Raw genomic sequence first — 12298 nt, forward strand, 5'->3', positions numbered from 1 at the left:
GAAAGATAACTAGAACCCACCTAGAGAAGAGGAAATGACTGTTAGTCAAGGAGACCAAGGTGACTTATCATGGTTAGGGCAGGAAGTTACTCCTATAAATGAAAGAAAAGAAAGTAACAGAATGAAAATAGATTTGCAGAGAAAAATGAATAATCATACAAAGTTAAACAAAGCAGTGACTTTTTAAGTAATTCAATTCACAATCACAATGTTACTGTGAATCTAATATTTCTCAGGTATTTAACCTTCAACATCAAGGGAATGAGGACCGGATCTGGATTTTCAAGACAGGTATCATTAGCAAAGGAGACGTGGGTATTCTATGGTTCATATGCTCTTAAAAAAATTTCAACTCATCCTTGGTCCAAATTCAAAAGGCACACAGAAGCAAAAAAGGCACAAAAGTTACAGGGAGGCCCATCATTTGAAGATACGCTCTTAGAAAAACAGGCACCGAAGCTCCTCTGGAAATATCCTTGACTTCAGAGCCCAAGTGAATTTGCAGGACACCTACTACTTTCCTTTTGACATCTCTCAGCTTCAACAGTGTTCTTCCTTACAGATATGGACAATATTTCCCAAGTGCACTGTCAAAAGAAAGCAGGAGCTGAAACTCCAAACCCTGATTCTTGTGTTCCGATGAAAGAAAAGAGCGAAAAGTCAGGCAAGAGATCTTTATTATAAGTGAAAGTAAAGTAAAAGCAAAGTGAGGCTTAAGGTGAGAGCGCTCCTGCGCTCTCTCTCTCTCTCTCTCTCTCTCTCTCTCTCTCTCTCTCTCTCTCTCTCTCTCTTAGAAAGAGTCTTCTCTGAGCAGAGAACAACAAAGGAGACAATGCTGTCTCCAAATTTATTATGATTTGATGTTTACCAAGAGAACTGGGGACCACCTTTGGTACTCTTTGCCAATCAGGTGTTCAAGTCCTTCTTCACATTCGGTAATGGAGTTTTTGACCTTAGTTGGTCTTCTCTGGAACTATCATGGTGGCCATCCTATTCAGGGGGGCTTCACCTATATGTCAATCCCATGTTAATGTGGGCTCTGGGGTCAATAGCTGGTCAGAAGTTACATTAGTGCACTTGTGCTGCTAAAGGAATCTTCCTTCCCAGACCAAAGGAGACACCTCTGGCCATAATTCCTAGCTTCACACCAACCTCAGTGGACTCTGTCAAGATTTAGTCCTATTAATCATTTTCTTGTATTTCCCATTGCTTCTGTTTGTTTGTTTGTTTATTTATTCATTTTTTACTAATTAACCACCACCCTTTGCTTTCTCATCTACTTTGGAAGTAGTTTAAAGATGACCCTAAAGTAATTTGAAGTATACTTGTGTGACCTTGCCTGCATTTCACTGCTCATTTTTAGCCACTGCCTAACAACACAAGTGTGTCATTACAGTGTTCTCAAAGTTGAGTTTGGATCCTCTCCACCTCACTCATAAAATGCCAGCTATTTCCTGCACTTAGAAGAATAACAAACACACACAACAGCCTTTTATTCTCTTGTCCTGTTTTCCTCCATGCATGTGACTCTGAATTTGACTATCTCAGTCCTGGCTGGTTTTGAAGACATTTGTCCTACTTTCCTTGTAATAATTCTCAACAATCAAAGACACTTCTTCCCTACAGCAAGTGGGACTTCAATTAGTCAAGCTAATGGGAGGCTGGGAATCTCTGTATGTGCCGTGAGAGTCACAAACAGAGCCATAAATGGAGCTCTTGCTTTTTGTTAATGTGTTTAATTGTTAGATATTTTTGGGGACATATATAGACCAGAAATTCTGGTTGCTAGAGATAAATCGTTATAAACAAGTTATATATCACGTCATATTGAATCTTATACTGCAATGGAGACAGACACAGCACAAAGAGAAACAAGTAATTGATTTAGAGTGGGAACAGGAGCTTTTCAGGACCCGTACATAGCTCAGTGAAAAGCTATGACAAGATTACACACTCTCACTTTGTCTGGAGGAATGAACAAAGATTTTTCTGAGGAAGCAACAACTTTAACTGAAGCTTAAAAATGGAATCTGTGAAGTGGTGAGGTGGATTATGCCACCCCACAGATGCAAAGTTTCTTTGGCAGAAAACAGCTAGAATTTTTTAAAAATTATTTATTTATTTATGGTTTGAGGAATTGAACTTGGTTTCACTCATTTCTAGGCAGGTTATTTTTGATAAGGGTGGAGGAAGGCCTCTGAAGGAATTAACATTTCAATTGCTCCATTCTCTGGATCTGACCCTTGCCTATATGCTTGTTTAATTCTGGCTTCACAGTGACCAGAGGTAGAGAGGGAAGATGGGAGGGGAGGGGAGGGGGGATAGTAGGGGATAGGAAAGGCAGCAGAATACAACAGTCACTAATATGGCATTATATAAAAATTGTGAATGTGTAACTGATGTGATTCTGCAATTTGTATTTGGGGTAAAAATGGGAGTTCATAACTCACTTGAATCAAATGTATGAAAGATGATATGTCATGAGCTTTGTAATGTTTTGAACAACCAATAAAAAAAAAATAGGAGAAAATTAGGGACTTTTCCAAGGAGAAGGAGAAGGTCAACTACAGGGATTATGAATGCCTACAAGAGAACAAGGACAGTAAATTATGTGTTGGATTTTCCAGCAGTGTGATTTTTGGTAAAGGCCATTGAAGCGAAGCTGTGAAGAAAAGTGAAAGCAAGATTGAAATGGTGAGCAAATATGTGGGAGAGAACTGGAGACAGGAAATCATTTGACAATTTTGGCCTTGGCGGCATAGAGAGGGGAAGGAAGGAGGAAGACTTTGTGAATTTGTTTTGTTGTTTTGCTTTGTTTTAAGATGGGAGAGAACAAGTTTTGCTTACATGGTTGTTGGGAAAATTTGGAAGTGGGGAGAGAGAAAGAAATTAAAGACACAGCTATAAAAGGAATAATTGATAACATAAAACTCCTGAGAAGATTGGAGAAGCAGATACAGAGATCTTGACCCTGGATAGCACAGATCATCCCTACAAGTACTGTCACACTGGTAACTGAAATAAGGCAAGAATAGTGACTTTTATTATATCCTAGAGTCCCTTTGGCCAAGGAATCTACCCTTTAAATTGATTCCAATCCTTTTATTCTCTGCAGTTTCTTCTTCTTTGAGTCTGGTTTTCTGATGCTTACAACATCCTGGGCTTAGAGAATCTTTAATCTTATTCAGACATGGCTAATTTCATTTTACATCATCTAACTGACTTGGGATTTTTGAATCAAGTTTCTGCTCCTGGGAATTGATTCTGGACTTTAAGTTCCCAGATTAGATCAGAATCTAGGTGATTTCTTTCTTTCTTTCTTTTTATTGAGGGGCGGGGGAATGAGGGTTTGATCACTGAGCCCTTCTGAACATCACCAGCCCTTCTTATTTTTTATTCAGAGACAAGGTCTTGCTAAATTGCTGAGGTTGGCCTTGAACTTGCAATCCTCCTGCCTCAGCCTCCTGAGCCACAGGCATTATAGGTGTGCACTACCACACCCAGGTCTGTATTCACTTCTACTTAGGCATCTTCCATGTTCTGAACCACAGTGAGAGATGATGCTTGAAAACTAACTAAACTTCCACATACAGTATGTCTGTGCTTGGTAATTCCTGACACCAAGCCCACCCATTGGAGCAATTCCTCTTCTAAGAGTTATTACTGATTGATCATAAATAATCAGTGTATATTTTATTATTATTATCATTCTCTCCTATACTCTACTAGATAGGTCTTTAGATTTCACGGCTCCTTTTAATAAAATTGTGACAACTTCACAATGTCTTATTTCCACATTTTAAAAATACAATTAAATTCTAAGGGTTGGTGATATTACCAATAATCTTACAAAGTCAAAAAAGAATTATAGAGGAATATTATGAGTAATTGCCGCAGGCCGGCTGCAGCAAAATAACCGGGGGGTGACGAATAACTTGTGTACGTTGATACAGCAGGAATGGGAGCCATTTATTGTAGGGCAACAGAGCTATTTATACATTTTGCACAGCTTATCTTAATTAGCATAAACTAGATACATCAATCAACCAATAAGGAATCTCCACACTTAATGGCTCACTTTTGTTACTTCTCAAACCATTCCCTCTGACATTTTGCCAGGTACCATCCAGACTTGTTTACGAACTCTAACATTTCTCTGGCAAAATACCAGGTGTTATTTCTGACTTATTTACAGACCTTAACAAGTAATTATGTGCTAGCAATTAGAAAACCTATATGAAATGGATAAAAAATTTCAAAAAAGACAAACTATCAAAAGCAAATCAAGAAAAAATAGACTAGACCTATAAGAAGTAAAAAAATTAAATTAGTATTTTTAAATAACTTCCCTCAAAGAAAATCCAGATTTGGATTTTACCAAATGTTTAAAGAGGAAGTGAAAACTAATTATTCACAAACTCTTCAAAAACCCAAAAGAAGCAAACCATTCTCAATTCATTCAGTTAGACTGGTTACTCACAGATATTATAACCGGGCAGGGACGTAACACGAAAACTATAAAATAAAATCCCCTGTAAACATGGATACAAAAATCCACAATAAAATGTTAGTAAACTGAGTCCAGCAATATATGAAAAGGATCATAAGCCACGACCAAATGGAATTTAGCCCAAGAATACAAGGTCTGTTTAGGAAACACAAGCAAAAGCTGTGCATGGAGGTGCACACTGTAAATCCAGCTGAGGCAGGAGGATTACAAATTTGAGGTGAATCTGAACAACTCTGTCTCAAAATAAAATAAAATAAAAAGGGCTAGAAATGTAGCTCAGTGGCAGAATGCTTGTACCATATGTGACATATCCTGGGTTCAATCCCCAGTACTGGGGAGAAAAAAACAATGTAATACACATGTTAATAGATTAAAGGAAAAGAATGCTGTTTTAAGATCATCTCAGTACCTGGAGGAAGAAAATTTAACAAAATCCAAAACCCTTTCACAATGAAAGCACTCAGCAAGCTAGGAATTGATGGGAACTTTCTCAATCTGATAATGGGCATCTACAAAATTTCCAGAACTATTATCACACTTAAAGTGAAAAGTTGAAAGTTTCCCCCCTCTAAGATCAGGAACAAAATAAGGAGTCTATTCTCATCACTTCTGTTCAACATTGTACTTGATCTCGCCAGGGCAATTAGGTAGGGAAAACAAATCAAAAACAAAATAAACAGAAAACAAATGAAAGGCACCCATATTGAACAGGAACAAGTAAAACTATCTTTATTTGTTCATGACAGCATTTTCTATGTAGAAAATTGTAAGGAATATACAAACAAATAAGCAAGCAAATACATTAATTTAATAAAAGAGGTTAGTAACTTTTCAAGATACAAGATCAATATACAAAAATCAATCATAGTTCCTTATTTTAGCAATGAATCATGCAAAAATGAAATAAAAAGGTAATTCTACTTATAATAACGTCAAAAAGGTAAATGATGAGATATAAATTGAACATATGAGGTGTGAAATTAACTAGTTTGCTCCCCAAAACAAAGTAGCATTGAAATAAATTAAATATCTAAATAATTAGAAAGATAATCCAAGATCATGATTGAAAGGCTTAAAATTATTAAGAATGCAATATTTCCCAAATTGATCTTCAAATTCAACGCCATCCCCACAAAAATATCAGATTTTTAAATTTTTTCTTTCTTCCTTCCTTCATTTGTTTTTCAGAAATTGACAAACTGATTTTAATATTTGTAAGGAAATGTGAGAGATCTAGAAAAATCAAAACATTTCTTTGCAAAAGAAAGACAAAGTTGAAAGTCTCAAACTTCTCAATTTCAAAGTTTTCTACAAAGCTGTATTAATGAAGACAGACATAAGGATAAACAAATTGATCAATGGAATAGAATTGAGAATCCAGAAAAAAACAATACATATATCTATACTAGTTGATTTTGATAAGATGCTGAGACCATTTATTTGGGAAAAGAATAAATAAAAGGCGTTAAGACAACTAGATATCCACATGCAAAATAAAAAGTTGGAACCCTACTATATTCAAAATTTAAATTAAAATAGATCAAGATCTGCATTTTAGAGTTTTTACCATAAAACTCTTATAAAAATAAATATTCATGGCTTTGAACTTGACAATGTGTTTTTTAGAAATGTTACTAAGAAGCAAAGAAAAATAGACTTTATTCACATACATAATTTTGTTTGACCAGGCACTGTAGGGGAAGCCTGTAATCCCAGTGGCTCGGGAGGCTGAGACAGGAAGATTACAAGTTCAGAGCCAGCATCAGCAATGGAGAAGTGCTAAACAACTCAGTGTGATCCTATCTCTAAATAAAATACAAAATATGGCTGGGGGTGTGGCTCAATGATTGAGTGCCCCTGAGTTCAATCCCCAGTTACTATCCCCGCCCAAAAAAATTTGTTTCAAAAATACTTTAAGAAAGTGAAACAATAGAATGTTTGCAATTCAAACAAAAGAATGTTTGCAAATCATGTATGTTATAGGGACTAGTATCTAGTATTTAACCTACTCTTACAGCTTAAAAAGACAAGTTTTTAAAATAGTCAAAAGTATTTGAATAGATATCTCTATTTTGTTTTGACAAATATAAGTCATTCTGAACTCTTTTAAAGAAAAACATACAAGTGCTATCTTGACAGAGAGTAGAACCTTCATTTTGGTTTATCTTGTTCTTCCCATTGTTTTTTATTTATTCATTTAAATATATGTTAGGAATTCTATAAATGAATAACAGAGATGTCAAAATGAAATTGTTCATTTTTGTGGCTTATCTTCTGTTGCTTAATAGAGTCTGAAAGTAATTGTTTAAATTAGCTTGAGACACCTCATGGACACTCATTCTCTCTGCTTTTCTTGTCATTCATTATGAGCAATCCTTAAGATCTAAGTGAAATTAGAGCTATCCTCTGTAATTTTTTTTTAATTGTGTATGAACAACATGCCTTTATTTTGTTTACTTTTATGCTGTGCTAAGGATTGAACCCAGTGTCTCACACATGCTAGGCAAGAGCTCTGCCCCTGAGCTATGGCACCAGCCCTATTCTTTGCAAATTATAATATAACTTTACAATGTTTCATGAAAATATTATTTGTCATATCTAATATGTAGACTAAGATCAAAGAATTGAAAGTTCAAGGCAAAAATGCTTGTAAGTTTTCCTTAAAGTGGGGAACTCTACTCTTAAATGATGAATAGCTTTCCAATTCTGTGTTTTCCCAATTTTGGAAAAGAGACCACTTGGGGTTAGACATGTATCTCTGAAGCTGAGTAGATATGGGTTTCACTTTGGACACCAGAACTTTCCTAATTTGTTGTACAAGGTGAAAAATTAAAATAATTTTATAATTATTGAGAGCCTTCTATAGAGATTAAAGGAGGTTCTGTGATTACTTGAAACTGGGTCTGGAATGAATAATTGCTCAATAAAAGGCAATAATAATATTGCTGTGTATTATTATGGTGTATACCAAGAACCCCAGAAGCCAGCATTCTAACTGCATTTATCCATTCAATATAATCAATATTTTTTAAAAAATGCTTATTTTTTAATTGTAGTTGTACACAATACCTTTATTTAATTTATTTATATGTAGTGCTGTGGATTGAACCCAGGGCCTCACACATGCTAGGTGAATGCTCTACCACTGAGCCACAACCCCAACCCCCACGCCCCCGAAATTTTGTTTTTATTTGAATAATTGGATTATGCAATTATGACAGGAGTTAAGTAAAATATTTAGGAGATTTCTCAATAATACAATACATTGTTATTAAGTCACCATGTTATAGAATAGATCTCTTAAAGCCTTTGCTTTTGAGGAAATATCCTAGAAACTAGAAACTGTTGCCCAGATTAATGTCATGGAGCTTTTTTACTGTATTTTCTTCTGGTAGTTTTATAGTTGCAGGTCTTGTGTTTAAGTCTTTAATCCATTTTAAGTAGATCTAGTTTCTTTTTTTTTTAAAGAGAGAGAGAGAGAGAGAGAGAGAGAGAGAGAGAGAGAATTTTAATATTTTATTTTATTTTATTTTTTAGTTTTTTTGGCGGACACAACATCGTTGTTTGTATGTGGTGCTGAGGATCGAACCCTGGCCGCACGCATGCCAGGCGAGCGCGCTACCACTTGAGCCACAGCCCCAGCCCAAGTGGGTCTAGTTTCATTGTTTTGCATGTGAATATCTAGTTCTCCAATATCTCTTACTGCCTTTTATTGAAGAATCTGTCCTTTCCCCCACTATGTATTCTTGGCATCTTTGTTGAAAATCAGTTGATCTTATACATCAATTTATTTCTGGATTCTCTATCTGCCGAAGTCCGCAGTCTGGCTACAGCAAAATAACCTGGGGGGGGGGGTGACGAGCAACTTGTGTAGATTGATACAGCAGGAGTGGGAGCCGTTTATTGTAGGACAGGAGGGGTATATATACATTACACACAGCTTATCTAATTAACATAAACTAGATACAGCAGTCAACCAATAAGGAATCTCCACACTTAATGGCTCGCTGGCGTCACTTCACAAAACAATCCCTCTGGCAAAATGCCAGGTGCCATCCAGACTTGTTTACAGACTCTAACATTTGCCAGGCGCCATCCTGACTTGTTTACAGACCCTAACATCTATCCTGTTTCATTGGTCTATGTGTATTTTTTTTTTTCCTGGTACCAGGGATTGAACTCAGGGGCACTTGACCACTGAGCCACATCCTCAGCCCTATTTTGTATTTTATTTAGAGACAGGGTCTCACTGAGTTGCTTAGCACCTCTGTGCTGCTAAGGCTGCTTTGAATTCTGCTTCAGCCTACAGAGATGCTGGGATTATAGGCGTGCACCACACACAGGGATTGTCTTGAATATGCTGGTTGCTTTGGTAGTGTTGAGAACATTTTAACAGTACTAACTGCCAAACTATGACCATACATGTCTTTTTCAATAGCTTTCATCAATGTTTTATAGTTTTCAGTGCACAGGTCTTTCACTGCCTTCATTAAATCTAAGTATTTTATTTGGGGTGTGCTATTTTAAATGACACTGTGTTCTTAATTTTTTTTTCCTTCAGATAGTTCATTGGTGTATAGAAAGGCTATTGATTTTTGCTATTTTGATCTTCTATCCTGCAAATTTACTGAATTCCTGTATTTGTTCTAAGATTTTTTTTTTTTGGTGGAGTCTTTAGGGTTTTCTATATACATGACAATATAGTTTGTAGACAGGGAAAATTAAACTTGTTCTTTTACAAAATGGATGCCCTTTATTTCTTTTTCTCATGACTATATATGTTTCATTTTACAGTTTTGAATTAAATTTCATTTTATCTTCTGTACATTCAGCCAACTTGTTCTCTTTTGGTTACCATTGCATGGAAAATCTTTTTCCAACCTTTCATGTTCAACTAAGTCGTTTATATTAGGCAGCTTTTTCTGATATAAAGGACTTAGTTGAACATGAAAGGTTGGAAAGAAAGGAAGATTCATTTTGGCTCATAGTTTCAGAGCTTTCAGTCCATGGTTACTTCATTCCATTGATTCTGGGCCTGTAGTGATGCATAATATCATGGCAAGAAAGTTGTGGCAGAGCGAATCTACTCACCTCATAACAGCTAAGAAGCAGAGAAAGAGGGTGGGGGGGGTAGAAGTGTCTAGAAACAAAAAATGTACCCTTCTAGAGTATGCTCCCAGGAATATACTTTTTCCAACTAGGCCCTACCTTCCTTAGTTCCACTACATTCCAACAGTCCATTCAATTATGGATAATCAATAATCAATAATAATCAATAATCAATAATCATCAATAGAGAATCCATTGCTGAGGTCAAAGCCCTCATGATCAAATCACTTTCCCAAAGCCCCACCTCTGAACACTGCTGCATTGAGACCAAACTTTCAGCACATGAGCCTTTGTGGGACATTTCATATCCAAACCATAGCATCTCTAAATGTGGATTAGGCAGCACATTGTATAGTCTTATTTTTTTAAAATGCATTCATCTATATGTTTTGATTAATGAATTTAATCCCTTTAAATTCATATTATTGGTAAGTCAGAATCTACCACTGCCATTTTGTTAATTGCTTTCTGGTTGCTTTGTAGATTCTTTCGTTCTTCCTTGTTTTCTTCCTTGATGATTAGAAGTCTTCTCTAGTGATATGCTTTATATTGTTATATTTTTTGTCTTTTGTGGATCTACTGTAGGTCTTTGTTTTGTGGTTATGATGTTTACACGAAATATATCTAAGATGATACAACTTAATTTTGATTGCATAAAACAAAGCTACATTTCCATCCCACTCCCTCTGTGAGTGGGGAAGAAGGGTCTAGAAACAAAATGTACCCTCTAAAGCATGTTTCCAGCATGCTTCTGACGTCCTAATTTATATCTATTTATATTGTCTGTCCTCTAACAAAGTATTGTAGCTACTATTGTCTTTAAAGTTTCAATTTTTAGCCTTTTTGTTAAAAATAGACGTGATATAAAGGATCTACACACTGTCACTATCATAGTAGAATATTCTGAATTTGACTGTGTGCTTACTTTTACCTGTGAGTTTCACACTTTCACCTATTACACAGTAGCCTTCATTTCTTTCAGCATGAAGAACTCCCTCTAGGGTTTCTTGTCAAACAAGTCTGATGGTGATGACTTTTGACAGTTTTGTCTGGGAAATCTTTTTCTCTCCTTCATTTCTGAAGGGCAACTAGAGATATATTTTTCATTGCTTTGTCAAGATCCCCTCAAATATAACAGGAAAGACTTGTGAGATGCATCAGATTTCCTAAAACAAAAATTTGTGGAACAAAATTTGTGGAAAATATAAGTATCACTTTGTTCAGGAAAGAATCATCAGCATTCAACCTTATCAAAGGATGCTTAAATTATTTTTCTACTTTCATAAAAACACTCATAGGCCAGGGTGTGGTTCAGTGGTAAAGGCACTTGCCCAGCATGTAAAAGGCTCTAAATTCAATCCCATCACTCAAAAAACAAAAAACAAAAAAAACCAACAAAACATGATCCATGAAAATTGTTCATATTGCAGTTTATATCAAAACTTAAAATAATTTTATATGTAGATATAAATATGTAAACCTTATATATATTTTTAAATTATTCATATTTCAGAAAATATTACTTGTATTTAAATTTTTTTTTCAATAAGGAAACATAAATTAAATATCTTCAAGAATGACTCAAATTTAACTTTCTCATTTCATTAAAAAACTTATTCACAAGTATTCATTTGGGATTATTGATTTGACTCATTGTGAGTTTATTTGTATCTTATTTTTTGCTTCTTTAACATTCAGCTTGTATTGGTATTGTTTTTTTCATCACATTTATATATTCTGTCTACATTAAGGAATATTGATTTCTTATTTTCTGTCTTTATATATATTAAAATGTAGTTTCAAAACTCAACTTCTATAGCTTATTAAATAAATATAGACTGATATCATCAAGATATATTTGAATGACATAAGTTTTTGAAATACCATGGTGTGATAAGCTTCTAGGATCAAGATTTAAAGCTATTGTTCATTGTTCAAATTTGAGACTTGAAAAAAAAAAGACATTTAAAGAATAACAATTATTCTTTAAACTCATATACCTTTGTAACTAGAGAGAAGATTAAGGCACTTATCATATTTTTGCCTTTTTATTACCAGAGATTTTAATGACTTATTCACACATTATTTGTTTTTTCAATTATTTTTTCTTCAAATCGCTATGATACTTACAACTCAGGGCTGAAATGACTATGAAAGTTCTTGAAAATATGATCAATTTAATAGTGGAAACAGACACACAAACACAAAAAATTAATGAAAAGAGGGATGGATTTTGAGATATGATATATAAGCAAAATGTTATGGTGTCTGAAAAGAAAGTTCTGACTGAAAGTAACAAACAAGTAAGTGAATAAAGAGAGGTCCAAAAGTCAAAACAGAGCTGGTGGCTTCAGGAATGGGTAAGTAAATGTCATAGAATAAAGGATTCCAGGAAGATAGAAACATGTCAGCAAAGTTCTGGAGTGAAGAAAGTACAGGATATGTTCAGGAATTATGAGTGGAAAGTGAACCTAAAAAAAAAAATCCACCAAAAAAAACCCAGCCTAAATATCAAACTAAGTAGTGTAGATTTTATTCAGGAAAATATTAAAGCAGTGGTTATGAGAAAAGTTTGGTTACTGCCCTAATTAATATCATCATGTGCTGCAGTGTGTGCACTTGGAACTGAATCAGTTTTAGAACTGATGCATCTTAATCCCTTGGGAGTCATAAATGCCA

The sequence above is a fragment of the Urocitellus parryii genome, chromosome 2 (assembly GCF_045843805.1).
Source record: "Urocitellus parryii isolate mUroPar1 chromosome 2, mUroPar1.hap1, whole genome shotgun sequence".
In the NCBI taxonomy this organism is placed as follows: Eukaryota; Metazoa; Chordata; class Mammalia; order Rodentia; family Sciuridae; genus Urocitellus; species Urocitellus parryii.